The following is a 21,267-nucleotide window of genomic DNA, read 5'->3' as shown; positions in this document are numbered from 1 at the left end:
GATAGATAGATAGATAGATAGATAGATAGATAGATAGATAGATAGATAGATAGATAAGAAGGAAGGACATAGTAATGAGAGGAGCAGAGAACTAACAATGGTGGTAAGGTATCAGAAAGGGCTCTTCTAGGTGGCTCTTGGACAGAGACTTAGGAGAGAAGAGGGTATTTGAGGCATGTTCAGAAGCACAGAGATGGAAAATAGGATGTCATGTTCAAGGAAAATCAGGTAATCCGGTTTGGCTGTCATGTAGAGTACATGATGAGGAAGAATGTGTAATCAGCTGGAAAGGTGGGAAGGGTAGGGTGAAGTCAGATTGTTAAAGTCTTTAAGTGCCAAACACAGATGTTTGCATTTTATCCTAAAGAATTTAAGATGTAAGGATTTAGAACTGAAAGGCAATAAGGTGCCCCAGGTGCTCTTGATCAGAGTAGTGACATTATCAGACCTGTGCTTTGAGAATATTACCTTGGCAACTGAAAGGATAAAATGGAAAGGGGAGAAAATGAAGACTGGAAGACCGATTAGGAAACTATTGTAGCTTGTAGAAACTCATTGTACAGATAAGAGGTGATAATAATGTGGAGATAGGATCAATAAGACTTAGTAAATTGACTGGATAAGGGTGATCATGAATGAAGACTGTGGGATAATGCCTAATTTGCAAGTCTGGGTGACTCAAAGGAATGTGTTGCCCTCAAAATAAACAGGGAATTTGAGGAGTTTGAGGGAAAAATAATTAGTTCTCTTTTGGGTATGTCATATTTAAGATGTCAGTGAGACTTGCCCATAGTACCCCAGTTAATGATACATGATCACATATATAGTAGATGCAATAAGCAAGACTTCTTGACCCAGAGACAAGTCTTCTAATGATATGCACTTGGTTACCCTGCTCACTTATTCTTGCTGTTATTCTCATATTTTCTGTCTGTCTCTTTCTCCATGTCCCCCTTCTCTTTCCCTTCTCTTTTCTTCTCTCCCTCTCTCCTCATCCCTCTGCCCTCTCTCCTTTTCTTCTCCCTCTCCCTCTTCTTTCCCCCTTCTATGTTTACACATATAGATATGTGTCATATTTATAAATATAAAATTATCATATATTTCTTTATTATATTTGTTTGTAAATCTCTTTAAATCTATAAACGTTTATAGATTATATGTGTGTGTGTGCTAGTCATATATTTGAGATATGGTTCTAATAGTTTTTTATGCTCTTGCTTGGAAGTTTTGCCATAATTCATAACTTGTTTTGATGGTAAAATCTGCAAGTTCCAAATGATCTATAAATGAACTTTTAGAAAGTAATCCATTTGTGACATGAGGACTGCTTACATTTATATACTATATATAATTTTCCTTGATTGAAGGAGGAAAATTTTTTTATTATTTTATCCTAAATCCATAGATTTATAGGCTTTAAGAAATTTAGAAAGAGATCTCAGAGGTCACCAATCCAATACTTCACCTTGAAAGTTTGGGGTTTTTTAAATAGAAAATCCAAATAATTTTTTAAAAATCCTTTTCAAAAAGGATGTGATTACCTGGGAAGTTTGTGATTGATATTTTGCATGTCATATGTAATTCAGTCGATGGTGCCATGATCCCATCAAGGTATAAGACTCCACTCTGAAAGTACAGATTTCAGCCTATCCTTATTTCTTCATCCTATGTGACTCTTATTACGTCTACCCATAAATAATCAGAGTCTATCTAACATATGTGGAAATCTTTCCAAGGTCTTTGACATTGCAATACTAGATGGCTATCCATTTGTTATCATTGACACTCACTACATGGACTTGTCTAGCTTCTCTTCTCTTCTTAGAACTTCTGGATATTTTTTTTCCACTCATGGGTATGTGGCATTGTTGGTAATGTCCTGCAGCCTATTTACACTCACTGTGGATATTTCCACTCTGCCTATGTGTCAACCATTATTTTGATTCTTCAAAGATTATGTTGTGCTATGATTTACTTTTGTTAAAACTCATGGTAGCTATTGATCTTTTGATCTCTGGCATTGTTTGTTTGTAAATTATGTCAGAAAAGAAAAACTGAGGAATAAAAATATCCAGTTTTTCTTTGGAACTTCAGGATCTAAACAAAGCTCTGCTGAGAGCCTTTGTCATACATTCCAATGGTGTGTCAAGGCTCTGTTTATACTAACTGTTAACATGAACCCTAGGTTATACTCTAATTTTGTGTTGTTTTGTTTTAAAATTACTTCATCAAAAGGGGAGAGCCCTGATTTTGAAAAAGATGGTCAATTGTAGGATTTAGAAATTAATGGATAATAAAAATAAAATTTTAACCTTTTTTCAAGCTATATACTGAACCTAAGACAATGAGTTCAAAAAGTCACTCTTTCAGAACTTTTCAGCTAATTGAGATTAAGACTTCACTACTTCTGAATTCTAATCTTGACCTTAAGGTAAATTCATGCTGTCAGCCAGAACATCTTGAAAGTGTCTTTATTTTTCTAAATCTTTAAAATCAAATTTTATAAATTTGACACTAAACAATAATGTTGCCCAGAAAAGAAAATGTTATTTGTGTGTTTAAAGCAGATATGTTCTGCTGTTTTCTTTACTCTTTTTAGTTCTCCCAAACTATATTTTTCTTAGGAATATTCATTTATAATAAGAGGTTTACTTTCTGGATTATTTTTATAGCCTAAAATTAAATAATAAGAAGAGGAAATTTTTTGAACTATTTATTTAAGAATTTTTCTTACTTACTTGGCTCAAAAAATGGTTTGTAGGAGTCCAAAAAAATTTGATTCTGAAAGCTCAGAGAAGCCTTATCTTACGTCTGCCTGAAAATGTTTCCCATTTATATAGACTTATATTACTACTATTGTTCCTTAGCACAAAGGCCAAGTGTGCAAGATGCCATCTTTCTAATCAATTTTAAGTTAAGAAATTGCATATTAATAGACATTTTAACCCAAGTTACACCTTACCAAAAATTCTGTACATCAATTATGTTTTGATTATATCTTTACTTCGATACTTTTTTTATTTCTTCCTTTTGTAGAGAAGAAAGATAAATACTATGCTTTTTCTAGGCATTTTTGTAGACAAGTACAGATGATCAGTACAATACAGTAACGATTTAGCCATTTATCAACAATTAATCAAAATGGTAGCTATTAATCTCTTTATGTGTACAAATTCTACTTTAGCTTTTATGCCATAATGTCAATGAAACTTAGACCAGTTTCTGTTATTAGTGTTAATTTTAGCAGGATGAATAAATAGCTCTTTTTTCCCTCTGTGTTCAGGTATCTTATTGCCTGAAAAATTATTTTATCATGCTTTCAGTTCAGATTCAATTCAGCTCAATAAACATATGCTCAGAAGTGAAACGTATAGGATTTAGAACTAGAAGGGACCTTACCATATTAATAAAGCCCCTAAGAATTTCCAAGATAATCCAGTTCATCTGCCTTGTTTTATAGATGAAGAATCCAGAGAAGAGAAATGGCCTAGAGATAGGGTGCTACAGAAGAAAGAGCAATGCCTGCAATACTAGATATGGGTTCAAATATGCCAATGACATTTATTATTTGTGTGACTTTACGCATTTATTCCTTGTGGACAGAGAAACTATCCCTATACCCCCAACCTTGGACAATACTAGACAAAGGAATTTGTGGAATTCACTTTAAATTGGTTGGGTGGGTGGGTGGGTGTCCTTCAATCTTAAAGAAGACCAAAATGACATCACTATGTTGGAGTCAAGATACAGTGTATCTGACTGTAGCAGATCAGACCAGTATGAGCTTGGAAAACTTTACAACAGGTTAGGCATATGAATATTTGGTGGGGAGATGTCTCTAAATTTGCAGCTTTCATGTTTCTTGAGCACCTGCAATTCTGCTTTGCTCATAGAGCACAGCGCTTTCTTTAATACAGATATGTCATACTGGGTGGTTCCATACCAGCATCTCCCATGTCATGAAATCAATTCTAAAGTTCTTCAGGGAGACTTTGAGAGTGTCCATGTATTGCTTCTTTTGAACACTGTGAGAGCCTGACTTGCAAGAGTTCTCTGTAAGATAGTCTTTTAAGCAAAATCTCTCTGAGCCTCTATTTGCTCATCTATAAAATGATCAGGTTAGATTAGTTGACTTTTAGGATCCCTTTTAACTCTAAATCTGGATTTCTTTGCCTTGTTTAAGGTTATACAAGTAAGTGCCAGAACTTAGATTTTAGCCTGTGTCTTCCAATTCAAATCCAGTATTCTTCCCCCAACAATAAGTTGAAGAGTATTTGGTGCTTCCACATTCAAATTGGGGCTCTGCTGTTTATTACTGGTGTGTCCTTCAGTCAATCACTTAACCTTCCTGGACATCTGTTTCTTCATATACATTGAAAGGGTTGACTCAGCAAACCTCTAAGGTCCCTTTTAACTGTAAATCTTTGATCCCATGATACCATCCTTGAAGAATCTGTCATCAGATGTGAGGTTTTAAGGCATGTACACAACTAACTAAGGATATAAAGAAGAATAGAATAAGTTCAAAGGAGATTTACTATGAGAAATTTGAGGAGGAAGAGATCTCTTCCCTCTAGGCAATCATAGAAGACTTGACCTAAGACATAGTGAAATGAGAGTGAAAAAAGAAAAGGAAATAATGAGTAGTTCCTTTTGAATGGAACATGGAACATATGAATGGGAGTAGTGAAAGGCTAGAAAATGACTGGGGTCAAAACAAGATTTAGAGAGCATTATAAAATGCAAAATGGATAATCTTGATTACATTAAATTGAAAAGGTTTTGTACAAACAAAGCCAATGTAACCAAGATTAAGAGGGAAGTTGGAAACTGGGAAAGAATTTTTACAACATGTCTCTGATAAAGGCCTCATTTCTAAAATATATAGAGAATTATGTGAAATCTATAAGAATACAAGTCATTCCCCAATTGATAAATGGTCAAAGGATATGAACAGGCAATTTTCAGAGGTAGAAATTAAAGATATCTATAAACATATGAAAAAATGCTCTAAATCACTGTTGATTAGAGAAATGCAAATCAAAACAACTCTGAGGTACCACATCTCACCGGTCAGATTAACTAAGAACGCAAAAGAGGAAAATGACAAATGCTGGAGAGTATGTAGAAAAATTGGAACACTAACTCATTGTTGGTGGAGTTGTGAACTCATTCAACCATTCTGGAGAACAATCTGGAACTATGCCCAAAGGGCTATAAATAATTGCATACCCCTTCACCCAGTAATACCACTTCTGGGTTGTATCCCAAAGAGATCATAGAAGTGGGAGGAAGACCCATATGTATAAAGATAGTTATTGCAGCTCTTTTTGTGGTGGCAAAGAATTGGAAGTCAAGGGGATACCCATCAATTGGGGAATGGCTAAACAAGTTGAGGTATATGAATGTAATGGAATCTTATTGTGCTATAAGAAATGAGGAGCAAATGGACTTCATATTTACCTGGAAAGACTTATACAAACTGATGCTGAGTGAGAAGAGCAGAACCAGGAGAAATTTGTACACAATTACAGACACAACATATGTGTGAAAACCAACTTTGATAGACTGGACTCTTCTCAGCAATGCAAGGTTATAAGACAACTCCAAAAAACTCATAATGGAAGGAGATATCTACATTTAGAGAAAGAGCTAGAAAGAACAGAGTTTGAAGGCAGACTGAGGAAAACTACCTGCTGTCTTTCTTTTTCTTGTTTGGTTTTGTTTCCTCTTTCCCATTGTTTATTCCATCAGTTACAATCCTGTACAACCTGACTAATGTCTAATGTGAAAGTATTTGCAGATCCTATACTTGATTGCATGCTGTCATGGCAGGGGGGAGGGGGAAGGTGAGGAGAGGGATGAGAAGAAAATTTGAAACTCAAGGGATTCTGGAATTGAAACTTGTAAACTAAAAGTAAACGAAGTAATAAAGACCAAAAAAAATTTTTTTAATTACTGGGTCCCAAAAAGAAAACACCTAGGAATATTATAGCCAGGTTCTGGAATTCCCAGATCAAGGAGAGAATATTACAAGCAGCCAGGAAGAAACAATTTTAATATTGTGGAAATACAATCAGGATAACACAGGATCTAGCGGCTTCCACACTGAGGGATAGAAGGGCTTGGAATATGATATTCCAGAGGTCAAAGGAGCTGGGATTAAAACCAAGAATCTCCTACCCAGCAAAACTGAGTATCATGTTTCAGGGGAAAATATGGTCATTCAGTGGAATAGAGGACTTTCAAGCATTCTTGCTGAAAAAACCAGAGTTGAATAGAAAATTTGACATTCAGATACAAGAAGCAAGAGAAGAGTGAGAAGGTAAACAGGGAAAAGAAATCATAAGGAACTTATCAAAGTTGAACTATTTATATCCCTACATGGAGAAACAATAGTCGTAATTGATGAAACTTTTCTCAGTATGAGAATAGTTGAAGGGAATAGAAATGTGTGTGTGTGTATATACATATATATGTATATATATATATACACACACATATGTATATATATATACTCATATATATTTGTCTATACAGGAGGGTATATGGGCGTATGAATATATATGTGAATGTGTATATATATATATATATATATATATGTGTGTACAAGTATACATAGATAGAGGGCACAGGACCAATTTAATAGGAAGGGATGATACTTAAAAGGTGATAGTAAGAAGTGAGAGAGGCATATAATGAGAGGAGATGGGGAGAGACTGAATGAGGTAAACTTTCTTATATAGAAGAGGCAAGGGAAAATGGTCACAATGGAAGGGAAGAACAGGAAGGCAAAAGGGAATAGGTCAACCTTATTCTCATTGAATTTGGCTTAGGGAGGGAATGACATACACACTAAAAAGGGTATCTCACCCCACAGGAGAGTAGAGGGGAAGGGGATGAGAGGGGCAATGATGGAAGGGAGGGCAGGCTGGGGGGAGGGAATTTGAAAGCACCCACTTTTGAAAAGGGACAGGATCAAAGTAGAGAATAGAACAAGTGGGAGGTAGGATAGGAGGGAGGGAAATATAGTCAGTCTTTTACAATTTATCCACTGGTAATGTTTTGCATAGCTACACATGTACAACCTATACTGAATTGCTTATCTTCCCAGTAAGGGTGGGTAACAAGAGAGGAAGAGAATGAATCTGGAATTCAGAGTTTTAAAATCAAATTATTAAATATATATATATACACACATACTATTATTAATATTATTTTACATGTAAAAGGGAAATAAAACATACAGGCACTGGGACATAGAGATGCACCGTGCCCTACTGCAAAGTCAGAGGGAGTATGGGAGAAGATATGGGAGAGAACAGACTGGAGGAGGGGATATCCAGTGGGATCGCTATTTTGGGGTGGTGGGTAGGGGAAAAACGTGGAGAAAATTTGTAACTCAAAATCTTACAGAAATGAATGATGTAAAAAGTCAATAAAGGATTTGATTAAATGAGTGAATGAATGAATAAATAAATAAAAAATAAATGACTGGGGTCAGACTGTTCAGGACTTACATACCGGTGCAAGAAGTTAATAGATGATTTAGTTGGCTTTATGGGGCTATTAGAGGTCTTTCAGCAGAGGAATGACTTGATCAGTATGATACTTAGGAAGATTCTTTCCAAGGAATTCTCAAAGACAAGTAGCACAGTGAATAGAGTGCTAAGACTCAAGATTTGATCTGAGATCAAATCCTGCCTCCTACATTTACTAGTTCAAATCTAGTCTCAGACAGCCACTTTGTGATTCTGGGCAAGTCATTTAAGCCTCAGTTTCCTCAACTGTAATATGAGGATAATAATAATAATAATAATAATAATACCTGTCTTACGGGTAGGTGAGAATCAAATGAAATGATATTTGTAAACAGTGTCTGGAACATAGTGCTGTATGATAGTTTATTGCCTTCCTCCTAAAAGAAGAATTGGAAAAGGACAAAACTGAATACATGATAACCAGTTAAAAAGCTTTTACAATATTGAAAAGGTGTTTATGGTCTGAACTGGGATGCTGCAATAAGATTAAAAGGGACGTTTTCTTTAAAAAGGATAGATTCAAGAGACTATGAAGGTAGACTTGACTGAGCCTTTTAGTGATTGGATATGAGTGGCAAGAGATGGACTTTGAGCCTATGTGATATGGTTCTTGGTACATCATCAAGAGAAAGAGAAAAAATTAAAGAGACTGGGGCAAATTGTGAATGAGAATGATCAGTTCTGTTTTAGACATGCAGAATTTAAGACATCGGTTGAAGATCCAGGAGACGTGCCAAGTAAGCAATTAGACAAGACCAGAGCCCTGGAAAGGGGATGAGACTGGAAGCAGAATTTCAGAAATTCTATCCATAGAGGTGGTAACTAAAGTTACGGGAATAGATTAGATTAATGAGAGATAATATAGTAAGAAAATCAGTGGGGGGGAGTCCAAAGATATATCATTGGAGGGACATTCATATAAAAGAGATGGATGGAATGTGGAAAAAGAGAAAGGGAAACAGGAGTGGTGGAAAAGGTAAGAAGGAAATGATGAGTACAGTATCACGTAAATGAAATGCCAATACTATATCAAGAAGGAGGGGATGGTCCATATTGTTAGATATTTTGGAGAAAAGTCAGGAAAGTACTGAGAAAGGGCGTTTGATTTGGTGGTAAGATGCTCCTAAGGAAACTGGGAGAGAGCAATTCCAGTAGAAGGCTAGAACCTTATTATCTCTCACTTAGACGACAACTACCATGTTGTTGTTCAGTCATTTTTAGTTGTATCCAATTCTTCATGACCCCATTCAGGGTTTTGTTGGCAAAGATACTGGAGTGGTTTGCCATTTCCTTCTCCAACTCATTTTACAGGTGATAAAACTGAAGCAAACAGGGTTAAGTTACTTACCTAGGGTCACACAGCTAGTAAGTAACTGAGGCCAGATATGAACTCAGAAAAATAACTCTTCCTGACTCTAGACCTGGCATTCTATGTACTGTGCCACCTAGCTGTCCTAGACTACTGTAACAACCTGTTAACTAGTCTCATTCTAATGTCTCTCTCTTAGCCAGTCCATCCTTCATACTGATGTCAAATAAGCATCCTAATTCAAAGTTCTAATACAGTGAGGATATAATAGCACAGTGAAAAGAGTGCTGGTTCTAGAATCAAAGCATCTGGGTTCAAATCTCACCTCTGACACATACTACCTGAATAACCTTGGACACATTACTTAACCTCTCTGGATCAGTTTCCTCATATATAAAGTGAGGGACTTGAGCCAAAAGGCCACTGAAATTCCTTCCAGCTCCAGATCAATGATCCTACATGATCACATCACTCCCCTGTTAAAGAACTTCATTGGTTTCCAATTGCCTACTATGCGGATTATTTGCTTATTAACTTTTGAATGTAAGGAACTCCATATTCTGACTCATTCTTCAGTCATTTTTTAGTCATATCTAACCCTTTGTGACCCTATTTGGGGTTTTCTTGGCAAATTTACTGATTTGCCATTCTTCTCCAAGTCTAACTGTAATCTTTATTTTCTTTTTTTTCCTCCCTTTTTTTCCATGGTAGTTCCTTTCTAACAGTCTTCACACACTTCAGCGTCTAGTGTTTTATCAATTTATACCATGCTGTACTGCCATCTCAGTAAAATCAACTGATCCAATAACCTCATTTTATAAATAAGATTGATAATAAAGCATTTATTAGTCACTTGCTTTGTGCCAAGTTCTCTAGGAATACAAATAAAAGAAACACAGCTCTCCCCTCAAGAGCTTGGAAACTTTAAGGAAAACCATGTCTGAAGATGAGAAGATTGGCCATCAAAAAGGTGAACTGAATTATTGAGGCATAATGAAGAAAGTGATAATGCTGAGAACCTTTTTGCAATAAAGGAGAGGAAGAAGATGCAAGACCAGGAAAAGAAACATTTCTCAATGACTATCACTGCCAGCACCAATATTTTCCTTTTCTTCTACCAATCTTTTACTGTCTCTTGCAGTTTGTTTAAGGGTATGTTCCTCTGTCATGAGAATGAGTTGTCAGAATGAAACACTGAAAATTCCCTCTTATGTCATATGCTGGGACCCATGCCTGACTTTTTTACTTAAAGATACTGCAGAATCACACCTGTTTATTGTAACAGCAAGGACAGGGTCCCGGAGACAATTATTGCTGTGGGCTAAATGACATTAAGCTGAGGTCTGGAACTAGGAAAGAGATATCATTTAGATAAGATGTAGTCTCAGCTTTCATGGAGCTCACATTGGCAATAAAAACAGCAGCGGACATTTATATAGTGATTTAATGTTTATAAAGTGTTTTATCATATATACACAATAATACCTAAGTTCAGAAGAAAAGGGTGAACAAAGTACAGTTTGAAATACAAGATGGGAAAGGAGATACTTTTGGGGTGATTAATTGAGGTTTCTTTGAAAAGGAAGCATTTGAAGGATTTCATTCAAAGAGCTTTAAAAAATGAATAGGCATTCAACTGGTAGGAGAAAAGAAAAAGAAAGAACATCCCTGTCATAGGGAACAGTGAGAGCAAAGGAACAGTAATGGGAAAGTATATAACACTTGTATTGGGGCCATCAAATATGCTAAACTGGAAGGTCTCTGGGAGAAGAGTGATGACCTGATCCACATCTAAAGAAAAGAAATTTAGCAATGGTAAAAAAAAAAAAAAAAAGGCAATTAGTGCAAGGAAGTAAAAGCACAAATATTTTTGGAAGATTTTTGAAATCATCTAGATAGCTAGTTAGCAATGTGGGCATATACAAGGGTAGTGGCAGGAGGAATAGAAAGGTAACTGGGTTGTGAGTAAGATCCGGTAACTGAGGGAAGTGAGAAGTCAGGGAGAATGTCTTTTAAGAGGTGATTAAAATAGAGTGTTTCTTTCCCCCCTTATCTCTGTAGCCTATCAGTTTACTAACCCCAGTTATTGAATCACTCCTTAGACTTTTTAGGCAAACCATCACCAATTACTAAAACTTTTTTCATAGGATCTGTTTGTTCTCCTTTATTAAACGCATACAGGAAGCCGACCATGTTGATTACCTTGATTTTTGCCCTACTTGTACTTCCTACCATCTTATGTTTGTTTGGGAGTATATAAGAATTGCATTTTTATAAATCCTCTTTCTCTGATTTCTTTGCTTCTAAGGAGGATTAGAAAAGAGAAAACATACCAAGGCAGTGTAATTCTGAGTATGGTTTAGTGCCAAGAATGCAGGATTGACCAAAAAAAATTCAATGCAGAGGTTTGTTTTCTAATGTCCCTTGGAATCCTATTCTCTAATTCTTTCTCTACTACATATTGAATCTAGCCTCTGTACTGACTTTGTGACCCTGGGAAACTTATTAGGTACCTTTCTGAGACCATAAATGGAAGACACATTGCTGATTTTTGCTGGTAGAGCCAATTCCCTCAACAGGAGTGCCTTACAATTATGAAATCACAAATCTTACCAAGAAACAAATTAAAATCGTATTTAATAGTTCCTTGAACCTCTTATAGTTTGCCTTCATAAAAGCTAAATGGCAAAATTAAGACTCAACATTAGAATTTCAGAGATGGAAAGATGTAAGGGACCTTACAGTTAATTTTCTGTCTTTTAATGTGGTCATTGAAAATAAGTGGACTAGAAATCAGGAAACATTCTAGGGCTTGCCCTGGCTTTAATACAGTTATATGACCTTGGCCAAGTCATTTACTTTTCTATGACTTCATTTCCTCATCTGCAGAATTAGGGAGAGTGGACTTGATGACCTACAGTCACTTCCAATTCTGAAAGTCTTTGATTCTTAATTTCTCCATTCCTGTTCTCTTTAATCTTGAATTTCACTGTTGGAATACTAAGTTTTTAGCATACTTGTCTTAACCTCTGTATTAGATTATAAACTCCTTTAGGTCAAGAACAGTGTCTTATTCTATCTTTTTATTCTCAGGGCCTAAAATAACGCTTTGCAGATATATTAGTTATTTAATATTTATTTAAAGTTAATGTATAGTCATTAGTTAATGTGGTATTTATATGTAGAATAGTAAACCATTGGTTAAAAAGTATGCAAAGCTAATTGCATAATAGAGATTTAGCTAATGGCTTTGTTCCCACTTCCTTAGATACTCAGATTTTAAAGAGTTTCACACACACAAACACACATTTAGCTGAACACACTGCATTTGAAATATAATTTGTAAGGCCAGTTTAAACATGGCCCCTCATTGGTCCTTAATACTGCACCATTGTACTAACAAAAATCATTAAAATGAAAACGTATTTTTGCTTTGAAGGTAATCATAGCATTTAAACAAAAGCTTTAAGATGATTCCAAGGGACAGGTTTTTTTTTCTTCTCCACTGCAATTTCTTGTGTCCATCTTGCATTCTCGGCACTAGATCCTACTGAGAATTTCACTGTTTTGTTATAATGTTATCACTTTTTCCATCCCTCTCAAAAGGAAGAGAATTTAAATTCACCATTTACTTTTTCCAAAATTTTTGTTGTGGTAATTGTATTTAAGAAATCACACACAGGCATTAAGATCACTGTATCTTGTTACAGAGGAAGAGGATGTCCTTTTCAGATAACTACTAAATATAGTCCACAACATGATCGAAGGAGCACTGCTTTAAAAATTAACGGTGCAAAAATAAGTTGATCTTTGCTAACTTTATCCTCTCCAGGAGAAAATATGTTTATTAAATATAGTGTGAAGTATGTATTATTTAGAGAACATCACTGTTAGAATCTCAAGAAAGAAGAGGTACCAGCTTTCTTTTGAGATGGTGCTGAAGGTTATTTTCTACTTGCTTTCACATAGTGTAGTGGCAAGAGAGTCAGATTTGGAATGTCAGGGGTGCGATTCCGGTAAAGGCTCTGTCACATGCTACCTGTAAGGATTTGAACAAACTGGGACTGTTCATTCAGCCTGCTTTTTCATCAGTAAAATGAGGAGTTTGGACAAGATGATCTCCAAGGACAAGACAGATTCTAAAAAACCATTGAAAAAATTGTGAAACCTGTTCTGGAAGCTAATACTGGAATTCATTTTGTGAAAGATCCCAAGGTAGCAGGAGTGTCTTACAGGGTTTTGTTCCCCATATGATCCTATCGATGTCTTTTTTGGTGGGGAGGAAGAATGGGGGAGAGCAACCTCCCTGATAAAGGAGAAAAGGGTTATTAATAACCTTTCTTGTCCTCTTCCTTTTGTTGAGAAAATATCAAAAAGGAAATAATTTTGGTTCTTTACATAAAAATCTTGGTTTCATTTTTTCCTCTTAAGATTGTACCATCAGTGAAGAAAATCTGCTTTGAAACCATTAAAACCAGTTTAGTTGTGTGGATTGCAGACCTTTCTGAGCGATAGAGCTTGTCAGTAACTTTTCAGTTTTATAGAATATGCAAGCATTTATATAGCATTTTAAGGTTTACAGAGTGTTTTACACAGGTTATTTCATTTGATTGGCATGAGTCCTCTGTGAGATAGATGCTATTATTGTCCCCATTTTACAGATGAGAAAACTGAGGTTGAAGGAGGTTAAATGACTTGACCAGAATTGCACAGATAATAAATTTCTTTATTTTATTCCAACCCTTTACTTTGCTGTTTCAAAAATATTACTTCCATCAGAGTAACTGCTGATTCTGGAAGCCCATCCCCCTGACCGTGTCTCACTTGCTGTGACTTCCGGCTATCTAGGTAATGAGGTTTTGTTACAGGATGATTTTTAGACGTGTGGCCTAACAGTTTCTCATTTGAAGATTGTTGTAAATGATTTTGTTTGTAATTTCTAATCCCTAAAAACCGTGCATGAGTATACAAATAAATTAATGTATAAATAATGAAAGCCTCCCTGCTTGAAGCCTCCACAGTAGTCTCTGAGAGTATTCCTGGAGGGGAAGCTATGCCCCCTTACACAGAGTCCTTGAAGTGACTTGGTCTATACAGTGCTTGTTCTATGCAAGCATCCTTGGGTCCTTCAGGGCTTCCAGTTTCAATAACCAGTCTGTTATTACTGTGTGAAAACAAGAGTCCGCAGATGCCTATCCGAGCAGAAATCTGACTGCTGAGATGTCACTGGTCAGTCAGGGTTCTGGCTCAAGCTCTTGCTGGAAGATTAATTTCTTTTCCTGGTAATGTTTCTAGTGAGCAGGCCAGTCCTTTTGCTGCCAGTGAGAGTCACAGTACCTGGCCACCTGACACCAGCCACAGATGCTGAATTCCCACAGCTCCTTTTTAGTCATTGTGCACAGGGGATATGGCATTCATAGTAGGTAGAGGAATTCCCTTCTTCTACCACATCTTCGTTAGCATTATAATAACTAGTAACATTCAGGAAGGGGAAGTGTTCTTCTGTAGGATGGGTGGGAAACTGCTGGATTGCCAGCCAGCAAAAGCTCTGTTCCCTTTGTTCACTAGAGATTTCTTCTGCTTTAGGTCTCCAACCCCATGGCACTAACTACAGGTTGTCTAGTCAACTGTCCACTGTTACTACATTAAGACGTACCACCTGAAGTCCTGGAAAAATCCCTCCCTTCTTTCACTCCCAGGACAACTCAGGAATAAACGTCCAGATCCCCTTCCATGGTTTTTGTCAAAAGCATAAACAGATATTTTAGCACCATTTCCATCAATGTCTACTTCAATTCTCGTCTCAAAAGAGTAACTCTCCAGCAGTGAGGTGGCTTGTTCGTCTATCAGTGTGTATTCTGTCTTCCCAGCCACTCAGTTGGGCGGCATGATGTCCATTTTAAAGTTAGTGATGGCCATGGCCTCCTACCTGTAGCTGCCAACCTCCTTCCTCCCTCCCTCCTTACCTCAGGTTAAGTCCCTGGCTATTCTTCCACCACTGCCCCTTCCCTGGGGCCTGCCACCAGACTGTAAATTTCTAAAGCAGAATTTGAACTGAGGTCTTTCTGGGAACAGTTTTCCATGTCTAATACTTTATCTACATCTAATGCTTTATCTACTCTGCCACTAGTAATAATCACTCTTTTTTCAAACCTTTCCTCTTTCTAAAATCATGTCACAGGGGCAGCCTGGCATGTTGCTTAATGAGCTAATTTCATAATCAGAAGATCTTGATTCAAGGCCCTCTGACATATACTGGTTTATGACTCTGAATAAGTTATTTAACCTCTTAGAGACCCAGACAGTTCTCTAAGACTGTAAGTTGTATAATAGTTGCAGCTCTGCATTGATTGGGGGAGTTTCACCACCCGGAATTAGCTACAACCAATGAAATCACAGGGTCAAAAAGTAATTTTATTGTATAAAGGTAAGAGCATTATGAATTGATTATTCAACACCATGGTTTAAACTCATTGACATTGCAAGAAAAAGTCTGGCATAACTGTTTTTGGTTTGGTTTTTGTTTTTTGTTTGTTTTTTTTTTTTTTTCAGAAGATTGGAGACTGACCAAGTGTATTAGCAAGTTATTAGATGTAGACTACATGGTTTTTCTAAACAGGGTCAATAGGGTAAGGAATTAAGTAATGCTGAAGTTGCCCCCTGGTGGCACAGACATACAGAAAAAGTGGGTCTCAGACTGATGCAGACAACAATCATTAAGAGAGGTTTAGGGAGCAGAACTACTCTTTTAACTAGTTAGATTTTGTTAAATTTTGTTGTCACAGTAAATATACTCTGATTTTTACACAGTCTTTTAATTCTCTGATTGCAAATAAAACCAGATAGTAGCATGCAGTTTTCATTCTTAGTTTCTGTTTGATCCTTACTTATTTATTTAGTCAATAAGCACTTATTAAGTACTTATGTTCCAGACACTGTGCCAAACCCTGAAGATTCAGAGAAAGGTAAAAAACACAATCCCTTCCCTTACGGAGCTCACATTCTACCGGAGAACCCAACATTCTAGCAGGCATGTACATAGATGATATGTACAGGTCATCTCAGAGGGAAGATAACAGCAGTGGGGATGAGGGAGAAGACCTGTTGTGGGAGCTGATGTTTGAGCTGAGTCGTGAAGGAAGTCGGGAGGTAGAGATGAGAAAGATGAGAACATAGGGGAAAGCCAGTAAAAAGACAGGGAACCAGGCCATGGAGTATGGTGTTCAGAGAACAGCGGGTAGGCCAGTCGTTGATTATAGACTACATAGATATAGTAATGTATGTTAAGACTAGCATGGTAAGAAGGAACCAGCTTTTAAAGGTTTTAAGTGCTACACAAAGAAGCTTATTTTTTATGCTAGAAGTAATAAGAAGTCATTGGGGTTTATAGGCAGGGTCAGGGTGCATGGTCATATCTACACATTAGTAAAACCATCTTGAGTAGAGGATGGGAAGACATTTGAGACAGGGAAGTCTATTAGAAGGCTGTTGCAGTAGTCTAGGTGGAGAGGCACCAAGAATCTGTATTGAAATGGTGGCTATGTGAGTAGAGAGGAGGAGATACACATGAAAGATATTAGGAAGGTAGAAACAAGACTTGACAACAGATTGGATATACGAGGTAAGTGCCAGTAAGAAATTGAGGCAATGATGGCAATGAGATTACAAGCCTATGCCTGGGAAAGTACAGGTACCCTTTCCAGTATTAAGAAAATTGCAAAGTGAGAAGTGTTAGAGTGAGGGATGGGTGTGTTGGGGTGAGGAAGATTAGTTCTATTTCAGATATGTGGAAATTGAGATGCTTGTGGGGCATAGAGAACAGTTGTTGATGTGGGTCTGGAAATCAGAAGAGAGATTAAAGCTGCATTTATATGTCTGGGAATAATTTGCATGGAGATGAAAAGACTGAGAACTGATGAGATTAGCAAGCAAGACAGTACAGAACAGGGGTTGTTATTGTTGGATCTAAAATTGAAATATTTTTTACATTTTGATAACTATTTCAATGTAATTGGTTTCTTTTGTAATAATATATTTTATTTTATGCATTTTAAAACATTCTAAGAATGGGTCCCCAGGCTTAAAATCATTTTGCCAAAGGGGTTAACATATAAACAGGTTAACACATAAAAGGTTAAGAACCTTTAGTATAAAGGGAGAATAGAGCCCAGGTCAGAACTTTGGGACCTGACCAATTGAATTTAATAGACCTGACCAATTGAAAATCTGATAAAGAAAATTTAGACAGGTGGGAAGAGAACCAGTAGAAAGCAGTGTCACAAAAACCTTGACAGAATACCCAGGATGACATGCTGATCAGCACTGATGAAGGCTACAGAAAGGTCAAGGAAGATGAGGCTTGAGGAAAGGCCATTAGATCAACAATCCAAAGTTCATTAATAACTTTGGAAAAAGCAATTTCAGATGAATGATGAGGTCAGACTGCAAAGGGTGAGGTAAGTGAGAGGAAAGAAAGTGGAGGCACCTAGTATAGACAGCTTTTTTCAGGGAGCCGATCAGAAAGGAGGAGGGTAGATAAAGGATAATAGCCAGCAATGATGGTTTTATCAATTGAGGACTTTTTTTAAAGGATAGGGGGACATAAATGGGAGAGTGGGGAAGACTCGAGATGAGAGAGAAAGGAGTGAGTGGATAGGAGAGAAATTGAAGATTAGAGACTGGATGTGATAGAGGAAATCTCTAGAGGAAAAAGAATAGGATTGAGGGTATATATTGTTGGGTTTACCTTAGCAAGGATTAAAGGGCTACCTTTTCATGTGAGGTGGTGGAAAGAGGAGATAATGGGATATGTGAGTGATGTGAAATGAGGGAGGAGGAGGAAGGACTCTCCACAAATGGCCTTTAGGCTTCCCTTTCTTTAAGTGCCCTTCTCTTTACTTTATAAGCCAAAGTGTATGGTATCATAAAACTGCTAGTCTATCAGATGACATCCAACAAGGGATATATTTTAGGAGCAACTAACTTTTGCCATTTCTTATAACTTTGTGGTTCTTAGTCTAAATGTTTCATAAAATTGGATATATTTTAACAGAATTATAACTCAAATCACTGGCAGGCCAATCGACTGTGAAAGTATGAATTCCCTACCCAAAGTGTGAAATCTATCTGGTCTAGTAGTTATTAACCTGGGGTCCAGGCTCCCAGCCTCCTCCATGGTCTGTGAATATGGATGGGGAAAAAATGACATATTATTTCAATACAATTAGTTTTCTTTATAAGCTTTGTTCGTTTAAAGTATTATTTCTGAGGAATCCAAAGGTTTCACCAAACTACCAAAGGAATACATGACACAAAAAAGGTTAAGAAACCCTGGTCTAGTAAAAGTGGGAAGTTTTGTATTCTTCTAGATTCCGGGTGATTTCTGGAAATATATATCAAAATACACTTGTAATAAGTAACTAAGATTCTTAAATAGGATCTACCTCACAATCCAGAAGTACAGTGAATTATACAGAAGCCCCTAAACTCTCACTTATCAAGAAACCCAGTGAAGTTTTTCTATCTTCCAAGATTTCATGAAGAAAATATAGAGACTAGAGCTGTGATTTCACTGTTATTGAAAACTACTGGTCAAAAAAATGCTCTCTACCACTGCAGTCTGGCATCTTCTTTCACGATTATGATCTTAGATAAAGACTGTGTCCTTTTATTTGGTTTTTATATCTCTTCTGTGGGCACTCAGTATATGCTTGTTGAATTGAATTAACTGTAATTGTCTCCCACATTTGAAAGATAAGCTGTAGTTCATAGATGCTCTTACCCCACCCACCCCCCAAAAAATGTACATTCAAGGGGAAGAAAAAAACTCACAAAATTCAGTGTTTTGAGTGAGTAATAACTCTAAAATGGAAAAAAGAGAAAACAGCCAAATAAACCTACCTGAAGAAAGAAGATGTTGGGGATGGGGAGAGAGGTTGAGGTAGAGAGATATCAAGGAAAGTGATCCTTTTGGAATTGATGGTAGTTTAAGGGGTTCAGGGGAAACAGCAGGGTCAAGAGTTACTTAGAGATGAGAAGGATTAAAGAGGAAATAATTCTGTATCATTTATACTCTGACTTTCCTGGTATTTAGCATATGCTGCCTTCTATTATAAATGTAAAGCACTTAGCACTAGGCCTGGCACATAGGTAGGTGCTTAATGTTTATTCCCTTCCCCTTCTGTACCCCATTGGTAGAGATCAGACCTTAACTACAAGTTTTTACTGTTAGTGTGACAGAAAGGTGGAAGATTGCCTTTCCCCAGTCCTCTCTCTTCAGCTCTTCTCTGATTCCACTGCTTCAGTGCAAAGGGTAGTAATAATAAATGATGAGCTCACATCATTCTGCGCTTTAAGACTTACAAGGCTGTATGCATATATATGTGTGTGTTTGTGTTTATGATTATATTGCCTTGTTGGATCCGCATAATAATGCTATAATGAAGGTGCTATTATCATCCCCATTTTAGACATAAGGAAACTTAGGCTGAAAGGTTTGGTTACAAGATCATAAGCTGACACAGATCTTCCTAATTCCAAGTCCAGACTGTCTACTGCATCTGGTGAGGAGATGCTGATGGCCACATCAGTCCTTAATCTGATCCTTTGGGTGCACACAAAAAACCCTGAAACCAAATTCATCTCCATTTCAGAGGAACCCCAGGACTCTCATGAGTCTTGTACTCAGTGTATCACAGGATATAGATGTGAGGGCAGTGGGTAAGGGGAGGCTAAAGAATACTGCCTATAAAAGACAGACCGGGCTGTCACAGGGGGAACAAAAGCAGAAAAAGGTAGAGACTAGCCAGAAGTGTTTTAAAACCTCCTAAACTCCTCTCTGCCACCACAGACCCTGTTAGACTCAGCGGGGACTCAAAGGAAGAAGACGAGGTCAGTGATCTTAAAGAGGAAAGATTATTATAAATGGAGAGAAGATAAACACAAATAAGCATAAATATAGGACCTTTTTTTCAGAATGAAAGATCATTTAGTTATACATAAGAAGCTACAGCTGGACAGGGATTTTGGTGGTATACCACAGTTTAAACAAATGTCAGTGTATGAAAGGTAAATTAGGGGAGCTGTATTTGTTTTTTTTTTTAAGTATTCATATCAATATTTCTCTAAATAACAAATTCCTCTAATGCAAGGGTTCTTTACCTGGAGTCCATGCCTTTTCTTTTGTAACCCTATGTATTTTATTTTATGCATTTGAATATATTAAGCAGAGGGGTCCCTAGGCTTCCCCAGAAAGCCCAAAGGCAGTCCGGGTGCAGTTATAATGAACACACTATTCAGACCGAGGAAGTGACCCCAAACAGGTAAAAAATCTGTGCTCTAATATATTTAAAACTTGATTTAACTTTAAACATTTTCACTAACAAAGAACTTTTTCAGGAACATATCTATTCAGGAAAACAAAGGATACTTGTTTAAATCTTAGTGGTTTGTGATAGTGACACATTAGTTTAGGTGGCAACTAGGCAGACCTGGCATCAGGATGACCTGTGTTCAAATCTGGGCTCAGACGCTTACTAGATATGTGACACTGTACATGTCTTCTAACTTCTGTCTGTCTCAGTTTCCTAAATCTAAAACGGGGGGAGGGGTAGCAGAATAATAGTACCTACATCACAGAATTGTTGTGCGGATCAAATTTGTAAACCTTAAAGCAAGATATAAATGCAATTGATCAATATTAGCATTGTTATTAGCATTATTGTTACTATTATTAGGTGGGAGAGAAGAGATTTATTAGAGGACATGTCTTCTGAGCTAAATTTTGAAAAAGAAAGATAATGGTCAAAAAAGTAAAAATGATAATATGAGTTCAGCTCAGTATTGGAAACACTTGATTCATATTAATGAGAAGAATGAATATGTAATAAAGTGTTCACATGTATTTGAATCCTTGTTATTTGAAATTACAGTAGTGTAAAATATGGTCATTGGTTCCATCCCAATGTAAATATGTAATTTGAATTCAAATAATGTTACAAATTCACCCTAAAAAAGGATTTGTTCTATAAAATTTGGATTCAATCAAAAGACCACACCCGAGAACCTAGAAGGCCACAAGTAGCCTCAAGGCCACAGGTTCCCCACCTCTGGTTTAGGAAGAAAGATGATGAATTTTGTTTGGGGAATGTTGAGTGTAAGATGTCTACTGAATATCCAGTTGAAGATGTATGGAAGGGGCGGAGATTCATGGTTGGAAGTCAGCAGAGAGATTTGGGCAGGTTGTAAATTGTCAGCATAGAAATGGTAATTAAATCCTTAGGAGCTGATAAGATCACTGAGTTGCTGTGTGGTTTGTCCTTCTTGAAAAGGACCATGACATCAGGAAGATGATGCCATGACTTGCAATTGAATTGAATTTGAGCGGAGGCTGTGCAACATCACCAGCCTCACTTTCTC

General features: G+C 36.9%; 1 protein-coding gene and 1 pseudogene across 5 annotated transcripts in view; one reads left to right on the top strand and one right to left on the bottom strand.

Moving 5' to 3' along the window:
- The window catches only part of GNAL (G protein subunit alpha L), a 529,947-nt gene that overhangs the window by 416,395 nt on the left and 92,285 nt on the right, over nucleotides 1-21,267 (top strand). The gene's annotated exons all lie outside the window — the stretch shown is intronic.
- Nucleotides 12,330-14,769, bottom strand: LOC138169872 (zinc finger MYND domain-containing protein 19 pseudogene; annotated as a pseudogene).

The sequence above is a fragment of the Petaurus breviceps genome, unplaced genomic scaffold (genome assembly GCF_028583685.1).
Source record: "Petaurus breviceps papuanus isolate PSGF00001 unplaced genomic scaffold, PetGlider_PUasm1.0 38, whole genome shotgun sequence".
NCBI classification, from domain to species: Eukaryota; Metazoa; Chordata; class Mammalia; order Diprotodontia; family Petauridae; genus Petaurus; species Petaurus breviceps.
The sequence above is the reverse complement of the archived record's forward strand: the minus strand, read 5'-3'. Positions and strand labels throughout refer to the sequence as shown.